We start from the raw sequence: 15196 nt of genomic DNA, 5'->3' as shown, positions 1-15196 counted from the left end.
CAGGAAATGTGTCTTTCAGTGGTATGTACCTAATTTTAATATATAACAATATGCAAAATGCTTAAAATAAATATTCATACAGTAGTAGAATACATTATTTGTAGATAATGTGTATGATTTACAAATATAAATATCTGAAAAATAGGCCTTTTTATGTCACCAACTGGGACATTCACATTTCTGTCCATACAAATGAAATTATTTACTTTTAAGCTAGCTGATAAGACAGAGGTGAAATTAGCTGGCACCCTGTCTGTTATTTCAGTGGTTCTTCAGAATTTCTTTTTGGCAAATACAATATGTAAACATAAATATTTTTGCTGTCTTACCAAAAATTCCTTCAAAGCATAGATGAACTCTTATTCAACCAAGTTAAAAGTGCCAGATATTACATATTTCATTGAGTCCTAAAATTTTACCCAAGCGTGTACATATTTCTTTAACTGTAGTAAACCGTTTTTCAAATTTCCAAATTAAAATATTCTAAGCAGATAACTTATAAGAATTAGAGGCTTTTTACATACTTGGCTATGTTTCCAGTCAGAATGACAGTTAAAAATGCCCTCATTGTTGTTTCAAACCACATGTCTATGCAAAGACAAAGGTCACTGGAATGATTACAGGTGAGATTTTTTTTTTTCCATTTTTGTGTGTGATACATTCATTCGAGTATTTCTAGTTTCTTCTTTCTTTTACACTGTGTAAGGCATTCAATATTCACCCTATTAAAAAATATACAGTGTGGCTGACTTACTTGACAGTGTTATTTCATCATCATTGTCACTATCATTAAAAAACTGGATGCTGTTTGTTAATGACAGAGCATCGAGTCAAGATAGTAAACAGACAGTGCAGTGTGTGTGTTTCTGCTTGCCCGTTGTACTGTGGACGTGTGAGTGTCTGCCTTCACCTGTACACAGTCAATCATATTACAGGCTGTAAGAGAATAAAGAAAACAATTCTCAAACTGTCAAGCCAGCTAAAATGGTGTATATACAAGTTTAAAAATAAAGACTTTTGCATATTTTTTATACTAGCAATATATGCTCTATAAGTGGTGTAAAAAAAAAAAAAGCTCTTTTACGGCTATCTGGCAGTTTCTAACTATCAATTTAGATGGTTTGGTTTGTATAAGAATCTATTCTCTCTAGATCCCCTTGAAAATGAAAACACATTTTTATTTTACCCCTGCTGTCCCCTTAAAAACAATAATTGTGGCTCCTGGGAAGTTAAAAGACTTTGTCAAATGGGTCAAATCAATTTTTTTGTCCTCATCCTTTGCTTCTTAATCTGTAAATGAAGGAATAATAGCACTTAACAGATATTATGAGGATTACAATGTAATGAAAGCTCAATAACCTAACACAGCATTTATTGAGTCCCTTGTACTGAACACTGCTAAGTATTTTTTATTCTTATATTATTTAACTTTTTTCTTATTCAAACAATGTGAAAGATTTCTATTATTATCATCATTTTACAACTGGGAAAATGAGGCTTATGTTACTTATCCATGTTTAATACTGTTGAAAGTTGAAAGAGACAGAATTATCATTGCAACACAGATTTTTCTCAGTTTAGAGCTCATGCTCATTAAAAATATGTTTAATGCATACTGTATAATTCATAACTCTATATAATAAAAGCCTAATATGCTAAGTGTCCGGTCGTCTGGTAAGCCATTTAACCAATCAAAGCTAATACACTAATGATATACTAAGGCCCCTTAACCGCTCACTATGACATGCACTGATCCCATGGGGCAGACAGCCAACCAGTCGACCAGTTGCTGTGATGTGCACTGACCACCAGGGAGCAGATGCTTCGATCAGTAGGTTAGCTTGCTGCTGGGGTCCGGCTAATTGGGACTGAGTGAGAGGGGCCACACACGCCCTGGAGCCCTCCCAAAGTCCCTCCCTGCTGACCAACCTCCTCTGTCCCTCCCCGGCCCTGATCATGCACCAGTGGGGGTCCCTCGGCCTGGCCTGTGCCCTCTTGTTATCTGGGCTGAGGAACCCCCCGCCCTCGGGGTGCATGAATTTCATGCACCCGGCCTCTAGTTAATCTATATGTATGTAATCACCAGGGTTTATCTATTCAAATATGAATTTAAGCCTATTTTTTAATAAAATATGGTAAGATAAATAATAAAAACAAATTTTAAAACGTGCATAACAAAGATATAAAACACACATAACAAAGAAATGTAAGCCCCAAATATCATCCTGTCCATCCTAAGTTCATTGGTTAATCTCTTCCAGCTCCCCCCTCCCACCTCCACTGCCCTTTTCCTCTGAAATAAGTCAGTCCATTGCATGCTTCAGTGACTCTGGATCTTTTTTGTTCAACAGTTTATTTTCTTCATTAGATTCCACATATAAGTGAGATCATGTGTTACTTGTCTTTCTCTGATTGGCTTATTTCGCTTAGCATAATACTCTCCAGGTCCCTCCATGCTGTCTGAAAGGCTTAGAGATCCTTCTTTTTTTACAGCTGCTTGGTATTACATTGTGTAAATGTACCATAGTTTTTTAATGGTTTTGAGATCCCTCCACATTTTTGCGTGTGTCAACAGTTTTTTACTTTTTATTTCCGAGTAGCATTTCATTCCATGAATTGTTTATTCTCCTGTTAATGAACCTTTAAATTGTTTTCCTTTGGGGACTATAAATAAAGACACAATGACCATTCATGTACAGCTCCTCTCCTGGATGCATCATTTGTCTTGGACACATCATTTGTCTTGGACAATACTTAGAAGTAGAATTATTGGGTTATTGAGTATCTATATGTAATTTTATAGAGGAAAATAAACACACAAAAAACTCCCAAACAGGTTTCCAAAGTAGTTGCTTCATTTTATATTCTGCCGTAATTTTATGAGAGTTACAACTGCACACACTGTTGTCAACATTTGAGGTTGTCGATCTTTACTGTGTTTTTATTTTGCATTTCTGTGATGATTAATAATATTGAACACTTTTTAAAAGTGCTATTAACCATTTATTCATATATCTTATGTAGTGTGTTCAAATATTTTGTCTACTTTGTCAGCAGGTTGTTTGATTTGTCTTGATATTGAGTTATGTCTTTTGATGCAATCTTTATGCTATTTTTGACAAATATATACATTGTAAATTTTTTCTTCAGATCTATGACTTGCTTTTTTCATTTTATTACACTATCTTTTGATGAGCTGAAGTTTTAAGTTTTAACACAGTCTAATTAATTAATAACATATATTGTTAATGCTTTCTATGTAGTCTGATAAACATTTGTTTATCCAAAGATAGAAAAGATAGTGCTGTATTTCTCCTGAACTTTTAGAACATATTTAGGTCTATGATTGGTTTCAAATGTGTACAAGAGTCTAGATTCATTTTACTTCATGTGGGTATAATAGTGAACAAGAATTAGCATGGCCTATGTTTTAATGAATTGTAGGAATGATAATTGAAACTATAAGTCCCAGCTGGCTGCTTCTGGGCACAACTATAGTTAAGTATATTTTAAGTAGTTTTTTTTAAAATTACTACCTGATCAGCTAAATTTTGCTATAAGCCCTGTCATATATTTTTCCTATTTCTATGATAAAACTTTTTACCCTTTCAGTTTTCTTACATTGTCATTGCCCATAATCTATTTATTTCTTTTGGTCATAGTTATAAAATATACTTCAATTACTGTAGCTAAACTCTGTGCTTTATTTATCCTTTTATTGTTTTTGAATGTCATTTAACCAGTTTGTGTTCTCAGTACTGTGAAGACAGATATAAAAGAGTAATATATTCTGCCATAATTTCTTGTTTATTTTTATAAATTTGCTGGATTCTTGACATAATCATGGAATTCACAAGCCTTGGGGACATAATCAAGGAACAGTAATTAGAATGAATAAACAGCAATCTGAAGCTTGAATTCCCACTTGTGTAATTGGTAGACCTTTTCTTCCTCAGAAAATGTTGGCAGTGTGCCCATAAATGTTCTCCAGCAGCCACTATAGTTCTCTTCTGACATAATTAATCTTGTCTCCTTTCTTTTCTCCACTGCTCCCTGGATTTCCCATATCACTTCCTAATACTCATGTTAAAATCCCTCCTCACCCTAATCGCTGCTCCTTTTACTGAAACACAATGATCTCTCTCTTTTCCTATACAATGTTGTGGTAGAAAACGGGTTTCCCACAACAATTATTAGAAAATATCAAAAGGACTTGTTAGGCCATGGAAGTAAATGGCCGTAGAGTGTTCTTTGTGGCAGAGCACCCTAGTGATTTCATTGTACTCCCAAGGCCCCATTTACACAGGTTTGACTGAGCATGATATAACTCCGTCTGATTTGTTGTCTCTGAAGGTATCCCCCTTCCGAGTTAGAACCAGTCCTTATATCTTGATTATGTCTCTTATATAATAAAATGCGGAAGCTATAAATGTGTGTGTGTGTAAACTGCATGTGATATTAACAACTGTTTGCTCAATAAGAAAAACAATACCAGTTTTGCATGTTTCTATATTATATGAATGAGTTCCACCTCATAACGTCATGAATTTTGCTTACTGTTAATCTAACTGTGACCTTGATCATAGCCTAGTATGTAATATAGAGATTCCACAGGTCACAGGATTGAGGGTAGAAATAGGTTTTTCTCTGGGCAAGCTTGCAAAAGATGTGTTGTGGTTAGTGCCTTCCTCTTCAATGCTTTAATTTACTGAAGATTTGTTGTATCACCACGGGGCATGCAAGTGAATTAGAAGAAAAAAGCCAATTAAAATGTTGATGCACCTTAGGCAGTTAATGACTCTTCTCCTTAGATGTCATTCCTCACTTTGGAGCATGCAAATTAATAATTGGATAGATCTCAAGGATGAGGCTTCTCAACTTTTTGTCAACACAAAAGACTCTTTCACATCTGAGCAAGGCAAGGATTCAAGAGTATGCACAATCAGTTGTTGTTTATACTGGGCATGTTGCCGAAAAGAATGGAGGTGGCTTTTAGTGAAGAACCAGACGTAATTAAACCATTAAGGCAGGGGTTAAAGCATAAAGCAAAAGATGTCAGCAAACAAGTTTAACACTTTGCTCCGTGATTAATATTTATTCAATCTTTTATAGAAAATCTGTGAAACATTTACTATTGTTGCTCTGCTTTCAGTAAAACAGCACTGATATTCTACAAGCAAACTATGCAGGGTGTTAATAAAGTAGAACTAGAGCTATTTTTTTGTGTGCAAGTCACTTATTCTCTGTAAACATTCATTTTTTTTTTCACCTGTAGAATGGCATAATCTAAAGCCGGTTTGATGATCTCACAGAGAACTAGTTGATGTTCTCATATATGTTTCAGCAAAAGAAAATTTCCTATTGAAATCTCAGACCCTAAATAGAAATTTTAAAGTAGACATCCCAGAATTAAATCCTGTGAATTCTTTTAGATTTGTTAATGTATGATATTCTAAGGCAAGATACAGTTATTCTGTATCTTTTAAAAATGAACATTTTCTAATATACATTTTATGCCATGCTATTTATGTACAATTCTCAGAACATCATTTCAGATATTATTCCCAATACTTTTATTATACAGATAAAAAAAGTAAATTAAGAAATACTGATAATTTCTCCAAGATCACAAAATTAGGTGTTTAAGAGAATGAACTTGTAATCTTAATAGTTTAGTGAATAGTTAAATAGCTGTATTTATTTACATTTTGCAAACATACCATTTTTACAATAATGGATTAGAAGATTTACCTTAAACCAGACAATTACAGAATCAGATAATTTTTATTGAGCACTTATTTTATAGTCATTTTACTAAATCAAAATTAGGAGGTCAATAACATTAAAAGGCACATATTCATATCAGAAAATACTTTTTTAAAAAACCACCTATTTACTGTTATGACACGACATACATCCAAAGGCATATTTATAGTATCATAAAAATAATTGTACAATGGGAGCAGGTAGAAGAGGATAAAAGGGAGATAAATGTTGATGGAAGGAGACTTGAGTTTGGGTCCTGAACACACAATACATTATACAGATGAGGTATCATAGAATTGTACACTTAAAACCTATAAAGTTTTGTTAATCAATAACACCATAATAAATTCAAACAAAATTTAGAAAAATAATTGTACAAAAGACTATTCTTTCATTAATGTTTAAAGCTTGACATACTCATAATATCTAGAAATTATTGAGCCCACATAGAAAATGAACTAAATGTATCAACAATGATATATAATTTGGGCTAAAATTTGGGAAGACAAAAAGAAATTAAATTTAAGAATTCAAGAAACTTAAATAATAATTTTCTATGTAATCTTCCTCATTAAATGCAGATTTTAAAACATTGAACATGGAGAATATAAGGGATCATAAATTTGTATACACACATCAAACATAAGGACTTTGTAAAATCAGTGGAAAAAATAGTGTGTCAAATATTGTTATTCTCAAACCATATTAAAATAAATGCATTATATCTGTAATGTATATTTCTTTAAAAATTGCTTTTATGAAGTATTTGAAAATCAGAATACTGCTATATACAGGTTACAGCAAAAGTAGGTTTATCATTGTGAGAACGTGAAACAGAGTTCAGTCTTGCATTATTACTTATTAATTATTGTATTCATTAATGGGACATAATTATGTTTCAGACTAGTAGGAATAGTTCAGTAAAGAAGAAATTTTAATAATACAGAAGAAATAACTGTAACTAGCATTTGTCCCCATATGTAAAAGGACATGGAATCCAGTGTACCAGGTGAGGGAGTGGGTTTAGGACAATGAGAGACTCATTCATAAGGACCTGTTTTCTTACATTATCCTACATGGTCACCTGAGGTGGGTGTTCAGGTGGATGTTTCTCTGTGGCCTGCAGAGCTCCCTGCAGGTCCAAGTCTGTGTTAAGGCTCACTGGAAAGTTGCTCTTCATCCTGGCTTGTGATACATTTGGCAATATAATTTCCACTAGAATTTAGTAAGCTTGCAATCTTTTTGTTTTTCTTGAGTCTCATATGCCTGTAACTATGTTCAAACTTTTGTTTTTTCCTAAACCTAATTCTAAAATAGATTTTATTTCTTTCTTTCTTCCTTCATTGCTCTCTCTCTCTCTCTCTTTCGTCTCTCTCTCTCTCTCTCTCTCTCTCGTTACTGGCAGCCATCCTGAAGTCATATGAAACATGAGAATTTTGAAAGATGGCAGCCTTAATCTAATTGTTATTTCTGACTTTGAGGCTCCTTGCTGTCTGGTTCTTTTCCAATCTTCTTAAATAACACATTTGATTCTAAAAGAAGTTGGCCATTCCAGTTTTAGGAGTCTGTTATCTTTACACTCTTCCCTCAGATTTTTGCTTGAAAACTAGCCAAATCCTGCTTGAACCCTATTTTGGTAACATAAATCTATATTTTAGTATATCTGTAAGCACAAATGTGTTGCAATATATTTTTAAAGTCAGGCAGTATTTACTTTCTGGTCTTTTTAGCCACTTTCTCTAGAAGTAAGGTCTCAATATGCTTGTGATATGCCTTTAAAGTTATTGAGGGGAGTGCTTTACCAAATGCTGTATTGCTACCAAAAATCTATCCTTACATGTTCTGCCTGTGATATCTATTTTCTCAACACTCATTGCCTAACTGCTAAGCCAAAGGCACATATTTTATATTTCTGTTACGAAAACATAGTATTTTAAATAGTAATTTTCTATATTTTTTTCCAAATAAGCACATGAGCGGCAAAAGGGATGGAAAATAATTCTAGTTTTAACACTGTCTTAATTCTTTTAAAAAACTGTAAAATATTCTAGATTATAAATAACTAGAGGCCCGGTGCATGAATTTGTGCATGGGTTGGGCCCCTCCGCCTGACTGGCAATCTGGGCTGATCACAGTCGGCCCGGGGGTGGGACTGTGGGAGGTTGGCTGTGGGAGCGCACTGACCACCAGGGGGCAGCTCCTGCATTGAGCGTCTGCCCCCTGGTGGTCAGTGCGCATCATTGCTACTGACTGGCCGTCCACTCATCTGGTTGTCTGGTCATAATGGTTGCTTAGGCTTTTATATATATAGACTAGAGGCCTGGTGCACGGATTTGTGCACTGGTGGGGTCCCTCAGCCTGGCTTGTGGGGATCAGTGGACCTCCGTGCTGCTGCAGCCTGGCCTTGCCCGCCAGCTCATCAGCCTCCAGCCCGCTGTTTCCGTCGATCCTGCACAGCATGAAGTAGTGCACGAAGTGGCAGGCAGCCAGGGAGGAGCCCTAGCTGTGCCAGGCGCTGCGCCGCTCATCCTGGCTGCTCCTGCTCATCCCAGCCCGCTGTGCCCATCCTAGGGTAATGCCCGCGCGCCCATGACTGTGCAGCCACAACTCCTCATCATAGCCTTGCTCCTCTTGTGGCACTTGAGAAGCGACCGTGGGCTCATGCCCAGTCAGTCCGGATGCTGGTGTCGATCTCAGTCCCATTCAGGATTGGGGAGGGATGTGCAGGGGAAGTGTCTGCAGGAGAGGCTCACGCTGCCACAGCTATGCTCGCCAGCCAGCCGTGAGCCCGGCATCTGGCGCCTGTTGGTCAGCTGAGCAGTGCTCCTGCTGTGGGAGCACACTGACCACCAGGGGGCAGCTCCTGTGTTGAGTGTCTGCCCCCTGGTGGTAAGTGTGCATCATAGCTACAGGCCGGTCGTCCGGTTGCTTAGGCTTTTATATATATAGACTAGAGGCCCGGTGCACAAAAATTTGTGCACTCGGGGGGGAGGGGGGTCCCTCAGCCCGGCCTGTGCTCTCTCACAGTCTGGGACCCCTCGGGAGATAACGCCCTGCTGGCTTAGGCCTGCTCCCGGGTGGCAGAGGGCAGGCCCAATCCCTAGGTGCAGCCCCTGGTCGGGCTCAGAGCAGGGCCGATTGGGGAATTGGGGTGCCGCCCCCTGTCACACTCAAGGCAGGGTCAATGGGGAGTTTGTGGTGCCACCCCCTGTCACGCACAGAGCAGGGCCCATCAGGGGGTTGGGGCACTGCCCCCTGTCACTCACAGAGCAGGGCCCATCAGGGGGGTTGGGGCTCTGTACCCTGTCATGCACAGAGCAGGGCCAATCAGGGGGTTGGGGCACCGCCACTCTCACACTCAGGGCAGGGCCAATGGGGAGGTTATGGCTCTACCCCGTCACACACAGAGCAGGGCCCGTGGAGTGTATGTGGGGGGGGGGGTTGGGGCGCCGCACCCTGTCACACACAGAGCCGCAGGGCGATCAGGGGGTTGGGAAGCTCCCCCCTATCAGGCACAGAGCAGGGCTGATCAGGGGGTTGGGGCCCCTTCCCCTGTCAGGAACAGAGCAGGGTGGATAGGGAGGTTGTGGCCCCACCCCCTGTCACACACAGAGCCACAGGGCGATCAGGGGGTTTGGGCGCTGCCCCCTGTCATGCTGGTCCTGGTGCTGGGAGGCATATTACCCTTTTACTATATAGGGTAGAGGCCTGGTGCACGGGTGTGTGCTGGCTGGTTTTCCCTGAAGGTTGTCCTGGATCAGGGTGGGGGTCCCCACTGGGGTGCCTGGCCAGCCTGGGTGAGGGGATGATGGCTGTTTGCAGCTGGTCACACACCCTTCAGGGTGGGGGTCCCCACTGGGGTGCCTGGCCAGCCTGGGTGAGGGGCTAAGGGCTGTTTTCAGGCTGGGGGTGACTGAAGCTCCCAACCGCTCCTTTTTTTCTTTTTCTTTTTCTATTCTGGGCCAGCTTTAGCTTTGAGGCTTGGTTCCAGCTCTTAGGCCTCCACTGCTGAAAGTAGGTTTCTGGCCTTTGCTTACAATGTTGTGATCCTACTGGCTGAAGCCAGGTTTCTGGGGGTTTGTTTAGCTTCTATGTTTGTTACATAGTTGCTTGCAGCTCAGAGGCCTGCAGCGGCAGATGGGGAACGTTGGAGTCCTCCGTCACTGAAGCAAGCAAGCCTCATGTTAGTTTCAAGCTGCCTGGCTGCCGGCCGCCATCTTGGCTGGCAGTTAATTTTCATATCTCGCTGATTAGCCAATGGGAAGGGTAGCGGTCATACGCCAATTACCATGTTTCTCTTTTATTAGATAGGATAACGTGTCTCCAGAAGGTCATCTGAATTCTTTTCTAGATGGAATGATTTTATTTCTGGCTCTGATATCAATTACAAAAATTGTTCTTTTCACCTTCATTTCTCTTCAACAAGTTGAGTATAAGTAACAAGGCTTAGAAATAACATTTTTAAATAGGCATTGTGTGCAGACAGTTCCTCTAGGAAATCTTCCATATTACCTTCTTCTTGCTCCTGAGTTCTTGCTGTTTCACCTCCTCTCTGTGTCCTTCACCTATAGCCAGACATTGAATTCTTTTTTATGAATTTTTCATCTTTGCTCTCTGCCATCAGCACCTCCCCTTGGTTAGTCCACATCTCTAAGAGGGGCTGATATAAAGACTTCATCTAATCTCTTGAAGTTCTCTTCCTCTATCCTGGGATGATAACAGAATGTTAAAATAGTAAAATATTGCAATAAATGGTGAGAACATATTATGTTCTTGATTAATTCATAATAGATGCTAACTAAAATGTTGGTTGCAAGTGAAAAGCAGTTTTTGGTTATGAAACTGATTCAATATAGTGATACATTACTTCTTAATTTTTAGGTCAACAATGAAAATAAAATTTTGAAAATGATCGCATAATTTTATATTTTAAGTGTTCATAAATATAAAATGAATTTCACTAGTAATTTAGAAATGACTTTTTATTCTAGAAAAAGCCTCATTTACTTTAAAATACTTCAGTATTGTCAAAATGTTTTGAGGGAGTCCTAGCAGGATTATTCCCCAGAATTAATGAAAATTTTGGGGAAATACTTTTATGTAAAAGCCTAAGTTCTCATTTTTAAATTCTGACCTAACTATACTCTCATAATGCCTTTCCTCACACCATGTAATAACTAAATTTTTATTATGGTATCAATCTATTTTCATACTCTCTCTAATTGATCTTGTTATTCTCTATTAGTTCATGCAGCTAATACATTACTGGGCATTGGATTAAGGCCTGTTAAAAATTTCAACTTTGTTTATATCAACCAATTTTACTTTGTACATATTGCCTCTTCTGCATACTGTCACTTCTAAATTATTGTATGTTATATAACAAAAGCAGAAAATTGACATTTTTCTAAAAAATGTAGGAATAGCTATCATTTTGTAGGTCGACCAAGTACATGGTACAAAGTAACAATTACATAAATTTTCATCATAAATATTTAAAAATATAAAATAGTTGTTATTACCAAGATTGTATAAAAATTAATATAAAAACCTAGTATAATCTGTTCTTGGTCTTAAATAGGCCTGAAGTCTTTGTGGTTAAGGAAGACTTTATCTGTTTTTGTATCTCTGATATTTACTAAAATGATGTATGTAACTATTCATTAACATTTGCCTAATGAGTAGGCCTGAGATGACCATAACTATATTTAATAGCTTAAATATAAGATTACACAATTTTATTAAATTGTCCAAATTAAAATTAATATTTTCTTGGGAAGATTTATTTGACTTATTTAACTTTCCCAACTGATTTACTATTGTGTCAAATTGTTAGTTAAATTTCTCACATTTCAATTCCCTTAGTTTACCTTACTATGGTCTACGAACTAATTCTAACATGCAATTCCAGTGTGTTATATAAATAAAAGTGATGAAAATAAGGACAGTGTAAGAAAAATATGAGTGGCTAACTTATACAAAAATGTTGTGAAAAAGTATTATTGTAAACCAACTATATAATTGGTATTGGTAATACATTGATGAGTAACACCATTTTTGTAGTCAAGGACCATCGTATCACCTATAACTACATATATCCAACCATATGACTTTAATAGTCACGTGTGTGTGTGTGTGTGTGTGTGTGTGTTTAACATATAATTCCTTAGCTATATGCCTACATAGATTTCATCCTCTAGTATTGAAGTCTACTTGATAACTTCAAACAAACAAACAAACAAACAAACAAACAAACTGGTATCATCATATTCTGCCAATCAAGCTGACATCTTCCTTAAATGAATCTTTTTTTCCTATTATGTGACATTTAAATTTTTTTCTATGCAACCTCCTTTTTTTTTCTAATTTAATGAAGACTAGCTAATATTGATTCAAGGGATGTTGTACTCTTATATTGTAGATTTTAATATCGTTAAAATATCCATACTACACAAACCAATCTCTAGATTCAGTGCAATCCCTATTAAATTACCCACAGCATATTTCACAGATCTAGAACAAGTACTCTTCATCTTCTTTTAATATTTAGATACATAATCTATTTGGAATTGATTTTTGTGTAAGGTATGAAGTAGAGAGCAAGGTTTATATTTTCATTTTTTGTTTCCCTTTTTTTCTATATGAATATATCCTTCACTAAGCACCATATATAGGAAATAAATCTTTTTCTACCCCACATCAGATTATCACAAGTCAAGTAGCTATTTATCTGTGACTCTGTGTCTGGACTCTATCTTATAGGTCTATTTATTAACAATTGAACTAATACCATACTAACTTAAATACTGTTGTTTTATAAAAGCATTTCAGGAGAACATTTAAGAATCACATTATTAAAAGTGAAACATCAAGATATACAGACACATTATTTCTAAAATGAAATATTTATGCCATTATTTAATTATGTTTGCGAATATTTATTGATCTTAATCATCATCAGTGTTATGTAATTAAAATTTTACAATTGTTTTATCTTGACAATGCAAAAGATTTTTTAAAAATGCTTTATATACAGTAAAACATCTCATAACAGTATATAAGTAATTTATAATTTAATTTTAACTAGTCCAATTAAAAATGTTTGGATCTGAATTATGATTATTTTAAAATAACAGATTAATGGACTGAATGATTTTGCACTTGACATTAAAATTTTCATTTGATAACACTAAATTAGTTCATAAATCATGTCTAAATTCACTAATTAATTAGGTAGACAAATGACTGTACATATGTTCTATGTCATTGCATTCTCATATTACTTTTTCTCCATAATGTATTCCAATGAAGAAAGATCAAAATTTTATTTAGCCTAAAATGACTAGAGAAAGTTTATAAGGTGCTATGTATTCACCAGTTGTGTGTATGTATTATATATATGTATATGTGTATATATATATATATATATATATATATATATATATATATATATATATTTATATGAGAGTTATGAAAATTTATAAGATAAAGTGGTTTTGGGCATAGTGAGTATAATTAATGGCTATGTACATATTGTAAGAGTGGTTATGTTCTCAATTGCGTCTATCTAATAGCTTTGGGATTAAAAAGTTAAACAGGCCCTGACCAGTTTGGTTCAGTGGATAGAGCATCGGCCTGTGGACTGAAGGGTCCCAGGTTCGATCTGGTCAAGGGCATGTACCTTGGTTGCGGGCACATCCCCAGTATGGGGGTGCAGGAGGCAGCTGATCGATTTTTCTAACTCTCTATCCCACTCCCTTCCTCTCTATAAAAAATCAATAATATATATATGTATATTTTTAAAAAAGTTAAACAGAACCAAAATTTCTGAAAAAGTCACCACTTTCCTGAATTTTAGATGAAGTCAAATTGTATAGTATCTTTATCATAACATCTTCAATGCTTATCACCATAAAGCTATATTTAAACCTCTACAATTGCAGTGTTCTCTTTTATGTACCACATAATACTACTTCTTAATGCATTTCCTACTTATATAAACCCATAAAACTGGTGGGTGGCATAGAATCTCAAAATCTTTCTTATAATCATTTTAGGTTGATAACAGTTATAATCTGTCTTCATGACTGGAACATCTCACAAAGAATATAGAATCCAAACATTATATATATACTGTATCTATCTATCTATCTATCTATCTATCTATCTATCTATCTATCTATCTATCTCTATCTATATTATATATATATATATATATATATATATATATATATATATATATATATATATCATCTCCTATATCTATTTAGGGACATTGAATGTGCAGTCATTTCTCTTTTGAAAAAAGCCTTTTATGCCTGGAATAAATAGACAAAATTCCATACTTCTAATATACACATGTTTTAAATACATAGATAAGTAATATTAGTCATATAAATTAGTCATATAAATAATATAGTTTTGCTATATTTCCTTTTTGGGAATAGAAAGAGCCATTAATTCTTATTGATGTGCATTGCATAACTGGCTCAAACAAAGAATTGTCAATATGGAAGAATGCAAAGTATACATTTTTAAAGTCATGTTTTTTTTCTTACTGAATGTAGATGGCCCATTAAGAAAGAAAGTAAAATTCCCATGTGTATAAAATGTCTGTTAGATGTCTTTGAAATGTACCGAAATGATCTCAAGGTTGAGGGGAATCAAATTGGCTCCAGTCTCAGGAATTGTGTGTTCCTAAAGGCTGGTCTCTTCATCTCTTTGACTCTTCCTCCCTCCCTCTCTCCCACTCTTCCTCCTTCTCTTCCTTTGTCTAATTGAGAAGCTTTATTAATGGTTGGGTTGTAATAATTCTCTCATCTCTTTCTTTTCATAGTTTTGCCTTAAGTTTACCTTAAGCAAACAACATGTAATCAGTCTTTACTAATTTAAATACATGAGTCTTGAAATGCTAAATTAGAGGAAAGAAAAAAACAACAACAACATAGAAGAGCATAACAGAACATATTTGAAGGATTACACTTGTTCAAATAATCCAAATTTATTAAAAGTATCAATAATTGGTGCCACAAGAAGAAAATCTGATAGGTGTGTGAGAGAATTTTCTAATTCTCACATCTGCCATCAAGAGTGGATAGCAATAGTAGCAACTATGCATGTACTGCTTTCTAAATGCCAGTGTTCCAAGTGACATGCTAGCATTAGCATATTTAAAACTGACAAGACTTTAAAGGGTAGGTCATAAAGATTTTCATCTACATTTTGACAGAAAACAGAATGAGAGGGAAGTAACCTGCCCAACGCCACAAAATAGTACATGGCAACATTGAGATTTACTCCCGGTAATTCACCCAAGAGTGATCACTTAATGTGTTTATGCTATTTAAATGAGTCCTGGGTAGGTTCATTATCAATTTATGGTGGAAATAATATTTAACATGTGCTAGGCACTGTGTTACATTTTTACAAG

The 15196-nt window shown here is 36.0% G+C and overlaps 1 protein-coding gene across 3 annotated transcripts in view; it reads left to right on the top strand.

The window, feature by feature from the left end:
- Positions 1-15196, top strand: part of CSMD3 (CUB and Sushi multiple domains 3) — an 872847-nt gene that overhangs the window by 94047 nt on the left and 763604 nt on the right. The window lies entirely within an intron of this gene.

The sequence above is a fragment of the Myotis myotis genome, unplaced genomic scaffold (assembly GCF_014108235.1).
Source record: "Myotis myotis isolate mMyoMyo1 unplaced genomic scaffold, mMyoMyo1.p scaffold_m19_p_16, whole genome shotgun sequence".
Lineage (NCBI taxonomy): Eukaryota > Metazoa > Chordata > Mammalia > Chiroptera > Vespertilionidae > Myotis > Myotis myotis.
This window is presented reverse-complemented; position numbering and strand designations above follow the sequence as displayed.